This window comes from Oxyura jamaicensis, chromosome 4 (assembly GCF_011077185.1).
Source record: "Oxyura jamaicensis isolate SHBP4307 breed ruddy duck chromosome 4, BPBGC_Ojam_1.0, whole genome shotgun sequence".
In the NCBI taxonomy this organism is placed as follows: domain Eukaryota; kingdom Metazoa; phylum Chordata; class Aves; order Anseriformes; family Anatidae; genus Oxyura; species Oxyura jamaicensis.
Window position 1 is genome coordinate 14,166,431 of NC_048896.1, and position 21,708 is coordinate 14,188,138.

Sequence of the window (21,708 nt, forward strand, 5' to 3'; positions counted from 1 at the left end):
CCTAGGTTGAAGTTGGTGACACAGGATCCTTGTATTTGAAAAGTCAGGTTTCTAGGAGAGCTGGTGAAGAAGAGCCCTAAAAGAAAATTGTGAAAGAAGCTATTACAGTATACTACAATTTCATTACAAACCTGACAATCTGACAAAGGCAAACATCCCTCACCAATAGAGATGTGTGAATAACTGATCCTTTTAGACCAGTTGTTCAGCTGGAGAGAGAAAAACACATTTCAGGTAGACTTGAAGCTATTTTATGTTGTTTACATTTATATATGTGTGTGTGTACGTGTGTGCTTATATATAATATATATGTATATAAATTTATTTAATAAAACAGGAACTGTTCATTTTGGCTTGAACTACTCATTTCAGCCCCAAATACTTTTGTTTCACTTTGAACTTTTTCTAATAACAGCAAAGAGTAGAATCTGCCAGCTGCACCCTATCACAAAATCAGCAAGACATCCTATCTGCTAATTCAGCTAGGAAAAGAAAAATCTATGGAGATAAAAGAAATCCTTTTCCTACTCATCTCAGAATAAGGTTTCAAATCTGTTTATCAGGGTAGTGTCTTTTTTTTATATATATATATATAAAAAAAAAACAAAAAACACCAGGATTTAACTTTCTGGACCAACTCAATTCTGTTGAAACTTGTCTGCTTTGTAATCAACACTGGGAATTATTTCTTGAGCCTGCAACATTATTTTTAAGCAACTTACCTGCAACATTATTTTTAAGCAACAGGCATTATATCTTTGATGATATACAATCTCCTACTGTAACTGTTGTCTTCTTTATGAAATGTGTATGTACCCCCCTCGAGGGAGGCAGTAGGGTGACTTCTTAGCTCAGAGGCCCAGGTATTCACATGGCATACAAGAACTACCCACAGCCATATGGGTCACTCCAAGCTTGAAGAGCCAGACCCTAAAACTGACTGGAACTTCCCAGCTTAGAAATTCCATTTAGCTAAATTTAACAATCCAAAGCAAAATGTCTGTGAATAAATCCCAGCCACCTTTTGAAATGGCTCCACCACCTCCGCTGGACATGGAGTTGCCTTAGAAAAAGGAACCTCCATCTTGCTCCAGAAACAGGAACACATGCCTGTTTTGCACAGCCTGCCCTCGCAAAATAAACCTGGGCCACAGCTGGAAGTTTACTTATACCCTCCAGTGAGGACCGATACCCTGAAGTTCGTCTGTTTGTCCTAGATCTCAAGACTGCCTCAATGTGCTGCTTCCAGCCCCTCCGTAGTCACACTGTGATTTAACGGGCTCTTCCAAACCCTCCAAGGCAGCAAAAATCTAGCAGCAACTAGCTGAAAACTTCAAGACCTCATAAGAAGGCAGGAGATAAGGCAAACCCTGGCACATTGAACAAACCAGGGCAAACAAATAAAGCTGCTCTGCAAGTCCTAATTGCTCATTACCGAGATGCAAAGGAGAGCAAATTTGGACAGCTGTAAGCAGCAATCTCTTGTTACTGTTCCTTCAAGCACTCCCCCTCAGTCTTACCCATGGTCAGCAATTACCACACCGGCCTCACCCACTGTGACACTCTCCTGGGAACTGATGTACCAAGTGCACTTTCAGCCATTTCTTAAAATTTGCAGATGACAGCGAATTTTTTTGGCTGGTTTTGTTTGTTTGCTTGTTCTTTGGGGGGTTGTTTCTTTTTCTGTCAGAGAAGAGGTGTTTCATGAAAGGCAGCCTTTCAAAAGCAGGAGAAATGAAGGGTATTTATAAAAATAACTAGAATCCTTCCTCGGGGCATCCTGAATAAGACATTCCTAACAGTCTTTAGTTCAATGTCAGCAACATAAGGGTTGATGAAGCATTGAAAAAGCACACCCCTCTCCATAATTTATGGGCAACTTCATTTCTGATTACTTCAATGGAGTGACAGCAAGTCCACGATTACCCCAATATCCAGAGAACTACACACACTCAGAACACCTCAGAAGAATAAGTTGGAGTGAAAGTGAACAAATTTCAACCAAATGTTGAAAGGGTGGAAAAATTACTGACAATTTGAAGCAAGGTTTTATGATGAGAAATGTTGTGCAGTAATAAAAATGAGTGAAAATACTAACTTGTCAGTAGATCTCAATGCACCTCCGTTTGGGTCTGTTCTTGCACCAGCTAGTGAATGCCACGGTCTGAGTACTGCCCCCCCAGCATTCAGCAGGTGCTGTTTGTTTTTCCTCCCCATCTTCAATCGTGAATGATTTCTGGAAAAAGAAAGTCTAGTCAGTCTCTGCTGTCTTCCAAAACCTGATGTCAGCTACATACATCTCAGTGGTTGGGATTTATAGCACAGGAACACCTCTCAAAGAAAAAGACAAGCTTCTAAGAAGGCAGAGAGAACCCGTGGTTTAGTTTAACAGATTTTCTGAGAAACATTTACAGTTTACAGTAGCCTCAGGATGAGTCTGGTGTCTGCTGCATGAGGTCTCAGGAACTCTCTGCTCACTTTATATAAGGAGCCAGGCATGAGATATGGGAGAGGTCTCTAAAAAATTCTGGTGTTCACTCTGGAAGTTAGTCGTGGGGTCTTTTTGTATTCAAATGATAAGCAATCCCATCCAAGAACTTCCCCCTCCAAAAGAGATAATTTAGGTCTGCAATGAATGTTTTATTCTCTGTCATTATGTACCTGGGACAGTGAGAGTTCGACTCCATAGAGCCGAGAACATGCCCTGCCTGACAGTTTAGCACCCTGTTTGCTTCCCTGCAGATGTCCCTTCAACATAGTGACCTCTGCCAGAGCTGGGCTGGGGAAAAATCACTCCAGGAGTAATGGACCCAACTGGCTCTGTAGCTGTCTTTGAGGACTTCTTGCTCCAGCAGTGAAAAATTTGTCTCCTAGTAGCAGTCTAGCATTCAAATAATAACTTTTATTCTAAGTATTTCTAAAAATTGAAATTCCCATCTAGAATCAGATCATCACCTCAATCAGAGCTGTAAAAGCTTTACAAATCCAAGAGATAAACTCTTGTTGTTATATCTAATATAAAAACTGCACACCTCACAAGCCCACTTGTTCCTCATCCTCCCAAGCCGGGATACATCGATCTGCTAATCTTTCAAGCTTGCAGCAGCCAAGGCAAACACCACTGTACTTTCACTTAATTTATCATGCTGTTCTGCCTTGGCCACAGCTTACATCAGCCTTCTCGCTTCCTTCCTGCTCTGTCCCTTGGGTCCTTGCGCCATCCTACCGGGGCTCATTAGTTTAATGACTACAGCAAAAGGATTCTGTTCTTGCAGGTTTTGCTGGAGTCTCCCTGGTTACATACAGACCTCTCTGAAAGCCCAGACTCATGGAGAAAATTCCAGTTATGACATGGAGGTTCAGCTTAAATCAAGAACAGCCAGTTGAATTACCAATGCCTGCAGTACACGAGTTGTCCAATTTTTCAGCTCTTGCAGGACAGTAAATCTGGCAGACTCCAGTTTTTGCTTACCATGCCTGCAGAAGACTCCTGCTCAGGAGAGATGCCTGCAAATGCCACACGTGCTCTAATGCAAACCTCAGGCTCTGGAGGGTAAATTTCTCTCTATATTGTGGAGCTAAAAGAGCCAGTGCTCCCCCAGGAGCCTTGTAAAATAGAGCAGGCAGAGTGGTCACCTTCTCCACTTGTTTCCTGCCTTAAGCAACAGCACATTGTGCTCATGCTGTCCCTTCCAGCTCTGGTTCTGCTCTTCCCTTCTCACAGACTTGTGAAGAAGTGAAATCTCAGCTGTCGGGGGGTTGGCGAGAGGAGCAGGGTTTCTAGGTGAGAAGAACAGGCCAAATGCTCTCTTTCTATCACCCTCCAATGTGCCAGCTTCGCAAACCTGCTGACAGTCCTTGAGAACTGATGACATTTTTCAAAACATTGACAAAAATAGACAAGCACTTCCTCCCCGCCATTGAAAAAAAAAAAGTCATCAACTATTTCCACAAAGCCCTTCTGCTCTCCACTCTTTCTTTGACCGCCTTCACAACCAGCTCTTCTCCACCAAAACATTTACAAAGACCCCCCGCAACATCCCATTGCTAAAAAAACCTTCTAGGGAGCAGCTATTTGACACCTGAATCCATTAAAAAAAGCTAGCATTTTAATAGCAACTCCCATCAGCTGTAAATTCTGGCCCTGTCGCCTAACACAAGAACTCTTTGTGACTCCAATGAAAAGATTTGCTTGAGTGAGAGTTTAATGTAATGATTTAACATAATGTAAATGAAGCCATTAGTACCTGTAACTAATACTGGAAATAAAGTTAAGTGCTCATTGAGCTTGTAATTTCAAATTAAAAGGATAAACAAACATGTTTTCAAAAATGTAATTGAAAGGATTCATAACTCACTGCTTATATCTTGGCTTGCTGTTAAAATACTTTTGTGTTTTACATCCATTTCAGTAGCAACACTACTAAATCAATTTATTTCTGTAACCTGAGTACATACACTTGCTATATATACACTGTCCTTTAGCAACATGCAGTAAATTGAACGGAATAAATCTAATTCCTTTTTTTCCCTTTTTAAAGATATATTTATTTCCGTACTTCTTGTACTGATCCTTTAAAACCTATAAATAAGCGTCTGTGTTGGATGCACATGTACCGAGCTATTTATTCTAGTAGGGCAATCCACATACTTTACATAACCAGGGATTAATACGCCCATTATGAGCCATTAGTTGGCCTGGGAATAAGCTTGCAAGATGGGAAGCATTTTGGCTCTTACACAGCATGAGTTTAATACTTGCATTCAGCACATGCCTATGTCCCATGCAGAACTAGAGCCAAAGTGGCTGATCAGATTAGGGGCATGAAGTCTAGCATCCTGAAGGATCAAACTCTCACAGATAAACAATGTTCTTGTGGCAGGTACTGAAATGTGTGTGAAGAATCAGCTATCGCAAGTAGAGTGAAACTGCACAGTTCTACTAGAGTCCAAAATCCAAAGGAATTCAGATTTGGGCTTTTACAGGAACTAGGTCTGTTTATGAAACAGGGGTCTTCCTCCTAAGCTCCTTGGAATTTAGCTTTGTTTTGCATGGCTCAGATTTTAAAGGATTCTTCCTGTTTCTTATATCCCTCCACATTCAACTAGCTCTTCTCAGACAAGATATTACAGACACTTACCCCTTGATCCTTTTGCTAATTAAACATTCCTCATGCTAAGCCAGAGCTGTGCAGAGCATAATTCTGCAGATTTCATTTAACACACATGAATTCTGCTTTCCAGCTACAGCCAACGATGCTTTAGAAGCTTCCAAGGCCTCGTGTGCAAGCAAAGGCTGAAGTCAGTGCTGCAGGAGTTACAGTTGAATTGCAATTCTGCATCCCAGTGGTGTCAAACTCTATCTACTACAGCTCCCTGATTGCTTTGTCTGCAGCTTAAAGAGACTCAAGAAGGGAAATAATAAAATGAGGGGGCCGTAATGTAGGAACATTATGATGCACTAAGTGCTGTCATGTAATTATTACAAGGAACATGTGTACAAAAACATTTTAAGTTAATGTAAAGATTTTCTTAGTTGGAAAGAAACAGCATGAAGTTAACACCTGGGTCTCATTAATATGCATGTCAACCTGCTTTCAGGATAAATAACAGCATCCATGTAAACCATTTAATATAAAAGCAAGCGGAGACATACACAAACCAATTCATGCCGAGGTTTTAATTTCATGTTTAGATCACAGTTTTGGCTGTTTAAATTGAGCATTAAGAATAAATAATAATCAAACATAAATGCTCCGTGAGATTCGGTTTAGTCCTTAAGGAGTAGCCGGGCAGAGGTGGTCAGCAATTTGGGATTCAAAGCAAAAGTATCTCCAAAATCCAGAGGTTCTGTAACTGGAGAATTGTCTCCATAATCAACACAGATCATGACTTCCACTACTTCCTGATAGATACCAAGACTACCCATATTTGCATGAATTTCATGAATTTCCAGAATTAAGAAGTTCTAAACATTCTTACAAGCAGTATCCTAGGGACAGATTCAGAAAATTCAAGAGAAATCAAGAGAGGTTCCAGGTCTCAGACAAACAAAAACTTCAAGTTCCTCCACTGGGTGGTTTGGTCAGACATTCAGAATATTAAGACCGTATTCAACACAAATGCAGAACTGCACCTTGAGCTGTAGCTTGCCCTCAGCTGAGCAAGGCCAGGCATGGTTAACTTCAAGAAACTGACACTCCAACAGACAGTCTCAACTCTCCGATCCCAATCTCCGGTGATAATACCCTGACAGTTTTCTGTTATCATTTTCTTCATCTCCTCCTTCCACTCTCTCTGGTCCTTCCTGAAGACTACTCTCTGTTCCTGTGACTACATTTTTATTTCAACGGAGTAGAAATGATTCAACTTTCCATCTAGTCCCCCTGATTCTGCTATGAGAAACCATAGAGCTTGCTCCAACTTGAGACAAAATCAGGAATATTCCAGTACAGGAAAAATAGTCAACTCTAACCTTTGGGTTTCTCATTTGGCTCTGCTATTTCTAACTTCATGCTAACCAAAAATTCTTCTCTCCAGTAGAATAATTTGACAGATTGCTGTGTACATAATACAGGTAATAAAGACCTGGCAAATTTCACATTCACATGAAGGTGTCCAGCTAGCTCATAAGCTTTTGTTTAGCACTGATTGACAGACTATTATTAATAAACAGAATGAGATGCTGTAGCAAGTCATTTGGACCAATTCCCACTCGTTGCTTATATTCATTGAGGAAAGATGAAGATCTGTGGAGTGCAGCCTTCCCACAAATAAGATTATTCAAGTGAGATTAGAAAGCCCTCAAACAGACCATTTAATTCCAAAATAAGCAACTAGAACAGGGAGCTGTGTGTTTGTGTTCTTCACTGGACTGTTTGGAAATGGAACAGAAATCATCCTTGAAACCTCCACTCATCCAAAACAGCGTCATAACTCACCATCTCTTGGGAACATTTTTTTTCTTCTTTTTTTTTTCAAACAACTGTCCAGTTAGGTAGGATGTTGCAGTATAGCCAGTCTAAAAAACTGCCATGACAACAAACACATGAACTTATTCAGAAGTTCGGGTAGCTCTTCACACATTTTAAGCAATTTGGCTTGATTAACAAACATACCACATTCCCCCAGACCAAATGTGGCCAGTGCATGCTACCAAGCTGCAGTGGGCGAAACACCCCCGCCTCTATGCAGCAATAGATCCAAGTGAGCTGGAGACAACATGAACAGCATCAGCAGTAACTCAGAGGGGCCAGCCTGACAGGGGCGAAAGTGGCTGTGCATCCAATCTTCTCCTGGCTCCTAATTCTCCCTGTCACACCGTGCCTCATCGTCACTAAGCATCAATCGCAGTCTACAGTATAAACACTTCTCATAAAGGAGCAGAGGTAAATGGTCTGAGTTTTCACATTCGTTTTTTGTGGATTTGTTGTTGTTGTTTGTTTGTTTGTTTTGTTTTTTCCAGGCCATTCACAGCTCATTTCAGTGGCACTTGCGTGTTTCTGTTACTGCTCTTGGAGCTACATTGTCCCTGTGTATCTCTCAGCATCTCCTGTCCCTGTGTGATGCTCCAGCATCTAAGAATGATCTGTTTGCTCAGCCTCAGGCCCTTAAATTTGGGAAACAAGTCAGATCCATTTGATGTACTAGCTAAACATTGTACTTCTGAAGTCTACATTAAAAAAAATTATGGAAGTCCCACTACGTTTGGATGCTCTGAATAATGCAATGTATTCAGTACCAAGTCGTCATACATACAAGAACAAGCAGATATTGGCCAAATTCTTGGCACGCTGAAAGCTGAGATACTCACATATATTCTGAGCATATGACACTATGGATTTGGCTAGCAAGGAGCAGCTCAGGAATACGATAATGAATTTAGCTCTTTTGCCTGGTCAAAGTCAGATTCAGGCACTATATTTCACTGCACAAACGAATCCTTATTTGTTTGCCCAGAAATTTGAAGGGAAAGTTTAGTTTATTGGATATTTCAGTCTCTTTGACTAAAGCAGATTTTTAGATTTCAGATGAAACAGAATCTTCTGTACTGGCTCTTTCCTATCAGAATATATAGTCTGTACTTGATTTGTGACCTGAGACCAGAATTTTCACTGTTCTCCCTACTTTTTAATTTAAAATTTCAGGTTTTAATGAAAGATACAACATTAAGAGGCATGTTTCTACTATATTCTTTTTGCTAATTTATACCTAATATATACCAAAAAAAAAAAAAAAAGGCCAGACAATAGTTCACAATGTTAGATGATCACTGCTAGGAGCAGCTCAGAATTGCCTTGACAAAGAGCACATCTTTATGAAGCAGAGAGATGGATCTTACATTGCCCTCAAGTGCACAAGCACCATAACTGCTACCAGTCCAGCAGCTGGAGGGCCTCGGGAGATAACATAGGAAAGCCAATGAAGGCAAGAGAAAACTCCAACAGTTAGCTGCTTTCTTCAAATCTCATGCCAAAAGCTGTAACTGCTGTTAGCAAGGCTGTAAGGAAAAGTACTCTAAGCTGTTCACAGTGCTTCTTCAGGGACAGGAAAGCTCAGGAATGGAGAACTAGAAAATGACAGGTCCTTTTACTCTGAGATATAAAATTGAAACTACTTTGCAGTAGCCATGGCTGCGGAAGCAGTACTAGAGAGAAGCAATCCTATCGTCTTTTAAGAGTACCTCCCAGCCAAGCACTTTATTGCTATGCCAGGATAGTTGGCCAAAGAGCCAGCCCCCTGCACTCTTTACAGCTTTCTGCATCTCCCCTGCCTAGGGACAGAACAGTCCTTGTTCCCTCCAAGAACAGAGCCTGAAATTCTCTGCATAAATGAGACAAGGGAGAGCTCACTTGTTTACTCTAGGCTAACAGGAAAATCAGCCTGATGCTGGCCCTACAGTCCTGAGCTGCCTTATATGTATGTATAAATAGTTAAGGCCTCAGAATCTGCCATTATTGCTGAGTCTGGGCAGAGCAGCAAATTTCAGTCAGAAGCAGAGCTTTTCCAACAGAAATTCTTTGTCAGCACAACCCTTCATTGCTGGATGGTAACATCTCTTCCACCTGAGAAACAGACTTACATAGTTCTGTCTGTCTGGGGACACTAATGAATTACTGCTCTGGGGACTGTTCACTCAGATCCCTGTAGCTGGCTTTCTCTAAACTATCAGGTGCTGGCTGCTCCACGAATCCCTACAACTGAGTTAAATTCTTCAGGGTGGCATGTTCTCTATGTGCTACATTTCCTGTAACTGCTTCCCCTCTCCTCAGATCTTAACTTTATTCTCTAAACTCAGACCCTCCACAGATCAGGCCATGAAGTACCAAAGAGATTCTTATATATGAATTCAGGCTCTTCCTCCCACATAACCCTCACCTGCCATCACGTCCCTGAATATAGTTACCTTCACTCTGTCTCCTCAAGCCTTTACTCACACCTTTGTCTTTTACAAGCTTACTAAGAAGCAAATCTGCTTTGAAATGTGGTTCCTGACATTTGTCATAGGATTTCATGCTTATTGCCTCTGAGTGACTCCAGATCAGACATGCTCAGTTTATAAAGAAGGGGGGGAAACTTGGAAAAGTCAATGCTAGCTCAACAGCGAAGCTGCTATCTTGCCTTCTTCAAATGGTTCTGCAGAATAAAGCATTCATTTTACACATCTACCTGTAAAAAAGTACAACCATTCTTGTCCACAGGACTAGCAGGACCAAAATCCAATCTAAATTGAGTGTGTCATTAACGTTACTGGATTCCACAGACACAGTGAACAGATGCAGTGCAAATGAAAGGCAAGTATTCAAACTCCTTGTGCTTTAAATTCACAGGACCTAAGTCTTAAGCTCACCCAGTGATTCTCTTACCTGACACCAGCTCCTAATCCCATCCATCTTCTTGCTCCTTCAATGATGATACCAGAACTAGTGCTAATATTAAAAGCTGTCCATAGATACATTCCCATCTTGTTTCCAAATCCAATCCTACCTCTTCCTCAGCCTGCTCCTTTCTCTTCTCTTCCTTATCTCCTGTGTCATCTTCCATCAATAGAAGCTGCCATTTCAGTTGTACTGCCCGCTGAACTGCTTTCCAAGTCATTGACCAAACCTGTAGGAGAGAAGCAAATGTACAATTTCCATGAATTTTCACATGAAAGGCCATTTCCTTGCTTTTGAGTAATGTCAAGACTCAGACATGGCATTCTTTGTGTGATCAGTGGGCCATGGTGAACGTGAGATCATGCTCTCATGAGATACAAATCCTTTGTACTGCTAGGGTGAAAATGAGTTTTCCAAGTCACTGAGAACTAACCAAATCGGATGGACAGAAGAACTTCACAAGACTCAGGATAGAGAGAGAGACAAGTGGCTTGTATGTTCTGTGGTATGTGAAAGGACTGTTTTGGGTTCAGTGGTAAAGACATGATTCACCAAGTTTTCCTTGGACATAAAAGAAGGCCAATGCAGACTGCTACAAAGCTATAAAGAGCTCTAGAGGCAGATGGACACTAAACATCAGGCAGTGAAGAATAAGACCGAAGTTCGCAGCTGAACAAATGAGAAGAATAGCAAAGGGGTAGGATAAATAAAAGGTGATGCAAGACATTCAGACAAATAACAATAAAAAATTCAAGTCCAGAGAACACATGGGGTGCTATGAGTGAAGCAGCCTCAATGGCTTGGAGAGATACAGCAGCCAGGCTAATTTATTGAGATAGAAAAATGACATTTTCTGGAACAAGCTAAATTATTTGCCTCAGCACTCCTGAAGGAGAAAAGAAGCTGACAGAAAATGACATGTCATATAATTCTGAGAATGACAAGAAGGGGAACTAGCAGCAATGCAAGGGTTGGGGCCTATATATCCCTCCAGTACTTTTTGGCTGCCTAGGGCAAACCCTGCAGTTGATGAATACAGACAACATACCAATGACATGCCAGAAGTGCTCTGCGATGGGGAAGGATTCTGTCTGATAATTTTCACAGAGCTCAAGACAGTCTCCAGGTCTTACTCTCCTTTGCCACAGCTTTTAAGTCTTCATTTCTGCCTGCACTAAGTGAGTATGAAATTCTCCCAAATAAGTGTTCTTTTTTTTTTTCTTGGTGGCAGCTCAGCACTCCCTGTTCACAGGTATAAATATCTAGACAAGGTGCAAAGAAAAAGTTCAGGCATGAACTTATGTTGCTGTTCATAAGAGAAGCAGGTCAGAAGCCTTTTCCAAAGTGATGTGAAGTTAACAGTGGGGGACCTGGCCTTACACAAGTTAGGTGTACCCCCTGTGAGCTCTGCCTGCTATGCTGCCTTGCTCCAATGTAAAGGGACCACTGGCTTCTAAATACCAATGGGACCTCAATGTAAGATAAATTTTCAGGGAAAAAAATGCTCGATCAGTCAGTTTTTCTCTTGGCATCAAGTCGGCTCCATTTTTCCCTTCTTGTAACTCACTTCTGTTACAAAATAGCTCCCCTTAGTGACTGAAGGTACCCATGCATGTACCCTGTGCAATGTGTTATAATAACTCTGTTACACGAACGCATGGAGATTAGTGACTACCTCCAAGGGTCTCACTCCATACTTAAGCATAAACAATTCGGCAGAGCCAAAACCTGGTGAAAATAAACTAATTTTGAATAAAGAGGAACACATCAACCCACCAAAAAGCAGAATGTAAAATTATTTGTCCTGCTTTCTAGATTCTAAGAACAATATAATGTTCAAAGCTTAAGATAAAAACCAGTAAAACTAGACTGCATACGTGCTTGGCATTTACCTTCCATATGCACAGAAAAAAAATTGGATATTATGGCACATGGATAACATGATTTCAAGGAGTAATGTTATTTAGAGTCATTAAGAAACAGAATTCCAGACAAACCTTATCAAGATCTGCTTAACTACACAAGCAGAGAAATCTTGAAGTGATAAAATACTGGCAGTGATGCTCTAGAAAGTTGTCATAATCCAGAAATTGTATGTTCTTTCTGCAGAAGTCTGACAGATTCTTTTATCAGCTGCCGATTTTTTGCCTACAGTGAAGAAAACCACGTCGCAGTGTTGTTATCACACACAATGCAAGCAGGCGCAGTTACGTATAGACAGATGAACCTAAGGGGTGGATAATGGATAAATTACAGAATTTGGTAAATATATTTAAGAAAAAAAAAACTTAAAATGAAGGTGTTTGAATTCCCTCTTTTCAAATGTCAGCAATTTAGAAGATCATGGCAATTGCTCACTCTAAACATACTCGAGAAGGTAATCAATAGAGAAGACAGAGTAATAACAGAGCTTAATTCAATATAAATAGACTAGGAGAATAAATTTCTCCCTAAACTAAGAGATAAGTCCTTTCCCATTATGTTTCATTCTATGCTTCTAAAACAGCATGTGTGTGAGCCTCTGATGAGATGCGAAAATTGCAAAACTAAGCTTACAAGCACAGGTATGTGCAGAATTATATGAGAAATGTAATAAGTAAGAGGACATGCAAGACAAGGATAAATTTCTCCTCTTGACATTTTATAGACTCACTTTTAGCTCTGCAGAAACTGAAGTGCACTTCTGACCTCTCTGAACACAGCGTAGCTCCCCCAGAGCAATACCCAAACCATGGGCTTCTAGACCTGAATCTGTGACTTTTTAGAACAACACATTATGGGGACAGCTGTAGCAAACCAGTATGAGAAAAGGACATTGTTGTAATTCCAAGTGACTGGAAACAGATGAAAGCACTCGGGTCAGCAGGTAAATAATTCCATAGATTGGTTTAGTTGAAAGGTTGTCTTTGCTGGAAGGACTCTTACTGAGTCACAGGCTCTTCGAATACCCAAATACACAGGCTCTTTGAATACCCAAATAATCTGCAAATTTGTGTCCCAGCACATCAAACACAAATACCATTTTCTGGGCACAGTCTGCTTATTAATTATGCTGAAGTTCTGGTTGGGAACAAAGGGGGAATCACGCCAATGGAGCACATAAAAATCTGCACGTACTGTCTATGGGATAGGAAGAAGGAAGCAAAGTGTATCCTCAATAGCCACAGGTTCCAAAATTCCAGAGCCAGAAGTAACAAAGGTTTATGTACATACTGCATTTCAGACCTGGGCTTATAGCAGAGGCGCGGGAAGCTGACCCCAACACGTACCAGAGGTTAGCAGGTGTAAGAAGGTAGGCATTCTGAGGGAGGGCAGCGGCCAGACCAACTGCAATATGCAGAATGTAAATCATTCCAATATAAAGGGATCATTTGGAGATGAAGAAAGTACAACAAACAGCTGGGGCATAATACAGGAACACTGACATTTCTGTGATTTTTGCAAGTTTACACAAAATGAGAAATTCAACCCTTACTCCAGAGTCAGTGAGCCATTCCAGCGTCCTGCTCACCCAGGTACCCTACAAGATGAGCAATGTTTTGCACACTCTGGGCTGCTACACACAATGCAAAAATCAACGTCCAGACAAGTGAGGTGGCTTTTGTTTCCTAAGAGTGAGAAGAGACTCTGAACAGATGTTTGAGCACAAGAACAGCTTGCAGCACAAGATCAGCAGGACCCCGGGCTAATCAATAACTTCAGGACAGCAGTATGTAAGGGCACGTTGTGCTGGAGAGAAGAGCTGATCAATGCTTTATTATGCTCTCGCACTCGATATTGGATGCTGCAGGATGCTCATAGCTGTGTGCATGAGACCATGCTGCTTTTTGCCACAACATGAAACTCTCAGTAAAAAGCCAAGAGAAAACTGGGTCCGTGACTTTTCTTGTCAGTGGTTCTTCCTAACATCATCTCCCCGCCCTGTTGCTGGTTCAGCTGTGCTAACAGTTGCTTTGCAGCAAACCAGCTGCCTAAAACCATACAGGCTGACAAACAAATCCTGGTCCTAGTGACCCCCCTCCAGCACCATGTTGCAGACAAGACAATGGAAGGAAATGCCATGTCTTGCTTTCTTGCTTCCAGTGAGATTGAGACAAGCCATACGAAGACTAAACCCAGGCAGTAAAGACTGACCAACTTTTGGATCTTCTTTGTTTTTAACATTCAGGAGTTACCCATCATAAAGTTCTGGAAACAGTCTTAATCTAGGTCCCCTCTAATTTTTGTCTCTCGTCCTCCAAAGCTCTCCAAGACAGCTGGTTGAGCAGACCAGCAGGCCAAGAGCAATTTCTGACAACACACACCAGAAATGGGCACAGGAAAAAACATCCAAAATAGCTCTAGTGGGTTTCACATACATCTCACACTGTAATTGTCCCAGGAGAACCTTCCTGAATGCACTGACAGAGAGAATCCAGCTCCCAAATCAGATGTTCTAGTGATAACTCACCGGTATCTTCACCATCTCTCTGGGATTTTCCCTTACAGAAAAGGTTAAACACTTCTGTTCCTTTCTAGGAAAGTGCCCATTTCTGATCTAAAAGCTTTGCTGCAGGACTGGATGAAACAGGAGGATGTAGCAGGACATTTGCTACTGGATGAAACAGAGTTTAGCTCTGTTTTGCCTGCCTTGCCCTGCTTCACATCCATAGTTCATGAAGATAATGCAGAGATGATGAGAACTTGGGCCTGGGGCTGATGCTACAGGGGACAGAATGGCAGCCAGCTGTCGCTCCCCCAGCTGGGTTAGCTGTGCGGTGTGGGCTCACGCTGGCGATGCAGAGAATCACAGGGAGCGCAAACCTCCACAGACTGGTGCCAGTTACAGCAGGCAGGGAATGAGTTCTGCTCTCAGAGTCTCTCCGGCCCCCACTGTATTTAGAGGACGTTTTTTTCATTCCCTCAAGGCACTGGCACTGATGGAAATCTAGTGGCAAGGTCTCCTCATTCATCTCAATCACAAACAACAGATTTTGACTGAGCAATTTACATCTGCCTACCACTTTGCCTGCCTTGGTCCTTAGGGCTACTAAAGGTTAATTTCTATCAGTGTGAGAATGTCATTGCCTCCTCTAAACACATCCTTCCATGTGTGTTTTGATTGCTTTGTCAGTGGCGAGGCTGAGAATAGATCTCATTGTTATTTTTGCTCAAATCACTTATCACAGCCGACTGTCAGTTTCCTGGGCATTGCAAGCTACAGCATTTGTGTGCTTATGAGCAATTTCATTACCCAGGATGAAGCAGGAACCCACCCGAAACGGCAGCACAGCAGTAGGGCAGCAAAATGATGGATAGCTAGCTAGTGGACTGAATGGTCCACCACAGGCTGGACACAAGCATCGGTTTGCCCAGCCATGGAGGGCAATGAAATAGGCGTTGAAGTGGGGCCTTGCTCGAAGAACAACTACCTTGTACAACATCCCATCCTACTGAGCTGCTTCCTGGTAGTATGAGGGCAATTCCCCGAGCTGGGCGCTGAAACCCAACAGGAGTGTAAAACTACTGTTTTCATTATTGCTGTCTTTATGGCTCCCTGTTTGTCACATCTATTTCACTTTCAGTGAACAGAGCAAGCGTTTGCACACCACAACACCATCTAAAGTCATGCTGTAAACATAGCCCAGGGACTGCTGTGCCAAAGGTCTGGGCCCTGGCATGAAGGAAGGTATGGTTCCTAATTTCTAGGCTAAGTCAGTTCCTCCAGCTCTCTGCCTAGAATCCCCACCTGAAAGGGAAGATAACACATCTGCCATTCACCTGAGGGAGGCTTCCAGAACTGATGTCTGACAAGATGAAAGGCAGTTCCCAGCACAAAGTGCTGCTTCAATGTTGGCAGTGCACATCTCACCGGATTACCTTTTGCAGCTGCCTCGCAGGCAGCCAACTCGCTGTCCATGGTGGCAAAATGCAACATCGCAGAATTACAGCAGAGCATTGGATTATATTCTACTGCACGTTGGCCACAGCCAAGGACTCTTTACAAAGCTCCTTAGGCTAACGTGCCCAAATTTCTGATGGCAGAAGGAAAACAAGCCTGATGACTAAAACAGAGGGTGACCAACTTTTGCTGAGGTTCCAAGCATTCCAGGCAATGGAAACAGCTCACTAATTCATGCTGATCTAACACTGTTAGGGAACAGCACCTCTTTTGCCTCTTGTTCCCATAAATACCCTTCTGATTTGCCTGGAGAAATTGAGAAATACCTTCTTGTAGCAAGTTCCGCTATAGAAATCTCCTAGAGAAGCTGCTCTCCATGGGATAAGGAGCAGTTGCTCAACAGAGCAAATGAGGAATAAAACAGATTCACATTTGTGCTAACCATCAATGAGTAGACACCAGGTTAACACCTCGGGTTTCTTTCTGATACGGATTTAGGGCTCTGACTTACAAGCACTTTCAGGCTGAGCTGCAGCAGCTTTAGAAGTCAGGAATAACCAGCAAGAAGGGTTACATCTTCAACTGTTTCAGCCAGTTCCATACAAATTGTGAACTGGAGACTTTGGCCACTGCAGCTCCCAGTGTAGCACACTCACAGTCTGCAAGCAATGTTTTAAGGTACAGTACAGAACTGTAAGGCTTAGGAGCTGAACCATCATCTGATCTACTACGGGTGATGCAATCTCCACAGGGACAAGGAGCAGCTGGCGGCATTACCTCCTATCAAGCAACAGCACCACTTGCTGGGCTCAGGAGACCTCAGCACTTGGATTCCCACAGCAAGTCAAAAGGATGCTAATAAGACCTTGGTTGTTCTGTCCCCTTTGACAATAATATGTAGTGTCCTGAAATGCACTGAGACTTCTGAAAATGTATTTTTACCTATGCAAAGCCCCTTGTGCGATCCACAGCCAGGTGCTTCTGGGGTTCAGAAATGATTTCCTATCCTTCATGTCTGTTTGGCTGGATGCCCAGTGGGTTCCCTTTCAACCTGAATGTCACCTTTATAAGAGCTGCTCATAAGGTCCTGTTTAATATTATGTAAGATTCACAGCTGAATTCTACTAGGCCAGTTATTTTTTTTGCCTTTTTCCTCCTTGGCCTTTCTCTAGAGACTAGACACAACATAGTTTTCATGCAAACTAAACACAGTTTTATAGATGAAATATACAGACAACAGTTTTCATACAGACTAAACATAGTTTTTGTAGGCTAAACATACAGACACAACATCGTTTTCATAGAGACTATTTTACAGAATAAAGAGATGTTTAGATGGAGAAGGAAAAAAGTTCCTTTCTTGCCCTCTGACCATTTAACTCTTGCTTTTTCTTAGCTACTATCGGTACGTGATGTCTGAAACAAGCTAATTTCATCTGCTTTCCCGGGATGCTGCAGAACAATAACAGAAGTTATTTGGAGATGCCTCGGGCTCCTGCTATCACATAGAGCAGGTGGGTAGCAGGAGCGTGTCCACCTACCTAACTGCTGACATCTGTAATGCCACCAAAATACAGACCTACATGTGGAGCACCAACAGCTCCGGAGACGCGTGGGCTCCACGACAAAAAGGGGGTGGGTGGCACACGGAGGTCCTTCTGTTGCAGGCAGCTGTGTGCGGCTGGCGGGCGACACCGTGCGGCCAGCCCGGCCCCGGGCCCGCTCCATGCAGGGACCAGGAGGGCACAGGGTGCAGGAGAACAGGGCTGGGGCCCTGGGCTGTGCCTCCCCTGCTGGCAAGGAGCCCCAGTAAAAGTAACAGTGGGAGCCTGGGCTTTCTGAGGTCTGCATTGTGTGGTTGTTGTTGCTGTGAAGCTGGGAGCTGCACTGGGTTAATTCCCAGGGAATCCACAATAAGCTTTCATTAGTAATCAAAGCCCTGATGTAACTTAGATCTTGCAGCTCAGCAGTATCTGTATGGTTTCAGAAGGCAACCACCTGCGAGCATAGAGCATGCTTCACGGGGAATCCCAGTGCACACCTGCAGTGCTCCCACTCTCTGGGCAGCGTGACTCTGGCCTCTCACGCCTCAGTGCCTCCTTGTCCCCCTCCCTCTCACAGTCTCTGAGCCCAATTCACGTTCTGGAAAGAAAAGCTGCCCAGCCTGGAAGTTAATTACAAACTTAAATTGTCTCCTGATACTAAAAACTGGACTCTGATTTATTGCAGCCCATCCTGGCTTACATTTTGCCAGACCCAGGGGACAAAGGCTTCACCACAGTGCTGTTGTGCTTGTCAAGCTAAGGAGAGGCAGGCACGGGCGCTACCTCAACATGCATGCCTCATGGGGACAAGGGGACAGGAGGGAAGCAAACAAAGCCAGGATGCAGACTGTGTTTGAACTGGGTTAGCTCATAGCCTGTAACTACATTAACGAAAAGCAATACTGAAAATTCAACTGCATCCCTAAAATAAGAGACAGGAACTGCTGGAGTCTAATTCCGATTACTGAACTTCAAAGCAAGGGGATTTCAGTCTTGTTTTAAGTGAAAAGTTCAATACACTCAATCTGGCCACTTCCACAAACTAAGCAGTGGCTTAACCCATCTCGGTGATGGATAAGGCTGGCTTCTAATGGATCGCTGTCCAGAGATCAGCTGCCTCCAGTCCTTGAACCCACAGTAAATTAAATGCCTAATGCTGCACTGGAGCCCACAACCAAAGAAATTCAAACAGTAAATCAAATCGAGAGAGTTCAAAGTCATCTTCTATTTTTATCAGCCAGAGGTTCAGCAAAATTTCTTCACTGACATTTAAAGGCACGAGCTTTGTCATCCCAGCAAGGGCTGCATACAAGCTCTAACACGGGCTACTCCTTGGGCACAGAGGCAAGGAACAAATTCTTGCACAGAACATTCCTACTCTTACCCAAGTAGGAAACACCTGGCTCCCCTGGGGATCCGTAGGGTACATCTACAAGGCAAGCACCAGCCCTACCTTTGGCCTGGCTCACATTCTGCGTACATCTCCCAAAGGAAACATCAGGGAGCTAGGAAAACCCACTGGTCAGACACATGCCATTTTGGGACTTCTTACTGGGGAAAGAAGATTTCCTCTCCTGTGTTATATATCCCAGACAGGGCTGGCCTGTCATAGTATTTGGATTTTGGGGTGGTTGGGCTTGGGCCACATATCTCAGTAGCCAAACCTCTGAAACACACCTGGATGCAATGACCCCATAGAGGCAGGCTGGCTTAGCAGGTCATTTGAGGTGTCTGCAGTAGGAACTTCCCCCCAGACCTGCCTGTGACCCCACTCCATTTATCTGGGGTGCAAGGTGAGCATGGGCAGGTGGCTTTAAGCCAGAACCGAGTCTTCCCTCTCGAGACATTCACCGTAACGTTCACCTGTGCAGAGAGCACTGTCCCTCCACCTCCTAGAGCTCCCCAGCACAATAACCTGCTCGGTGCCACTGCGAGCTGACAGGACTGGCAGCTGAGCACATCTTGCTGTTACCATCTCACAGCCCTTTGTGGGAGTCTGTCAGCAGCCAAAACGTGGGAGTCACTGCCTGGATGCTGGTTGGCTTCTCTCATACACATAGTTCCAATTCAGAGGTATGGGTAGGTTTTTGACAAGGGGTGAGGTCAGGTTCTCTCTTTGAATGCTGTTCTGTGCAAGAATTCATTCACCTTAACAATCCCGGGAGATAAGGTAGCCTCTGCAACTCTTGCGCCCGTCGTATCAGTTGGCACAAATAAAAGCAGGCAAGCTCTGAGGACCTAAGTCCTCAATCACGAGAAACCCAAATGGCTTTTCAGGAGAATTCATTTTCTTGTCTATTCTGACAGAAAGCCTTCATGTAACTCAAGTGACACATCTGTTTGATGGATGCTGCCACAAACTTCTACCTTTTCACGCTGAAGATTGATGGGCGCTAGAAACAGATGTCATTCACCTGAGAACTGGGATTCCTGCTTGAATGGAACAAACAGTCCTTTCCCGCATCTATGAACTGCTGAAGCAACTCCAGGACACAACAGACTCCATCAGTGCCAAAGAGAGAAGGTCACTGCACAAAAAGCATCTCAGAGCAGCAGTGGGTACTAGTATAGCCAGCTTTGAACACAGATTTAAAACAACACCTCCTTCAGAGGATCCCTTCGGTTCCCCAAGTCCAAGATCAGCTTTAATTCAGAAGGAATGAGCAATGTTTATAAAACCACACAGCACTGAAATTAACAGGTTACTCCTACGTGCAGCAGATTTGCAGAATGAGATCCATAATTTGTGTCCGATTTGAAGAGAGTACTGAAAGAGGCAGATTATTTTTCTTGGTGCCTGTTTCTGTGTTGCTATCTGCCCCTCACGTTTCAGCACTAGTTCTGCATTCATCAGCAAGGCCAGTTAAAAATCGCCTGAGCTACCATTTGACCAAGTGCTTATCTGCACAACTGCACAGCCCATACCATCAGTTAGGGAAAAACAATTTCCCCTGGCTACTAGAGACAGCCTAATTACCTAATCTGACAGGTTATTAATGGTTCAAGTCAACAAAAAGTATAATGGATGCTGATAAGCACAAGCTGCCTGGACATTTGGCATGTACAACCCAGCTAGAAATCACTGCTATGAAAAGCTGCCACAGGCCACAGGACTAAATTGTCTGATCTCTCAGGGTTTCATTTAACAGGTCTATCAAAATGATAAAGAGACAAACTAGCAAGTTTAGTCCATTAACGAGGACTGTGAAAGAGCCTAACAGGATGAAAGATACTTATGTTCCAGGTTAATGTAGAAATAAATCTCAGCTTCGTTTCTCCGTAATTACAACAGCCTCCCCTTTTACAGGGCTACTTTGGGGACAAAAATCATGTTACTGTCTGTACTAGAAGGAGAGCAGTACACATAAGGGTTTTGCAAGGAAACGGGCAGCAAGAGCCAAGATACAGGCCTTTTTTTTTCTTTAAACAGCATTGTCAGACCTCCCATAACTCTCCACAAGTGCTGCACAGTCTCATGGGTCTGCTTTAAAGACCCTGCTGCTGGAGCCATGTGATCCCATCAGAAACTCAGCTTTTCCATTTAGAGAGCAAAAAGAGCCATATCCCACGCAGGTACTGGGAGCAGTACGCCACATATGTAACTTGAACAGCTCCAAGACAGAAAGCATATAAAAAGGAACTCACGCTTTCAGTTATTTATTGTAATCTGAGGGTTTTCCAGGCCAGTTTTGTAACCACCCAGCACTTGTCACCTGAAGCATAAATGCCTGGAGCTAGCAGCACTGAGGCCGTTTAAGGACAAAGAGAAAGAAACGGATTTGCCCCATAGGCTTCAGCTTCCAGTTAGCACATCCCAACACCGACTGTACCTAAACGCCTTACGCCAGGGGAGTTTTAGGTTGGATGTTAGGAAGAACTTCTTTACCGAAAGGGTTGTTAGACACTGGAACGGGTTGCCCAGGGAAGTGGTGGAGTCACCATCCCTGGAGGTCTTTAAAAGACGTTTAGATGTAGAGCTTAGGGATATGGTTTAGTGGGGACTGTTAGTGTTAGGTCAGAGATTGGACTTGATGATCTTGAGGTCTCTTCCAACCTAGAAAAGTCTGTGATTCTGTGATTCTGTGTGATTCTGTAAACCACAGCGGCCAACAGGCAGCTTGCACCTCCAGCACCCACACGACAGGTTTGTCACAGCCTCCTAGTTAACTTTGTTTTGGTTCATTGGCTTTTTTCTTATTTTTTTAATGGAGCATTTTTCATTGTGTTTTGTTCTCCAGTCCCCTGTGAAATCTTTCATCCACCACTTGCATGTAGTCGACTGCTCAGTGCAATCATCCACCCTCTGTTGTCCATGCAATGAGAGAGCTAAAGTGGGCTGGGCGCTGCCTGAACAATCAGTACTCCAGTATAGCTCATGTATGCTTTGAGACACGTCCCATCACCA

General features: G+C 43.2%; 1 long non-coding RNA gene across 1 annotated transcript in view; it reads right to left on the reverse strand.

Moving 5' to 3' along the window:
• The window catches only part of LOC118166433, a 38,580-nt gene extending 25,928 nt beyond the window's left edge, over positions 1-12,652 (reverse strand). Inside the window, exons 1-3 of the long non-coding RNA XR_004750498.1 lie at positions 10,927-12,652; positions 9,988-10,107; positions 2,099-2,236 (exon numbers count right to left, since the gene is read on the reverse strand). This is a non-coding gene — a long non-coding RNA (uncharacterized LOC118166433). The remainder of the gene's footprint in view (positions 1-2,098; positions 2,237-9,987; positions 10,108-10,926) is intronic.
• Positions 12,653-21,708: the final 9,056 nt, after the last annotated feature.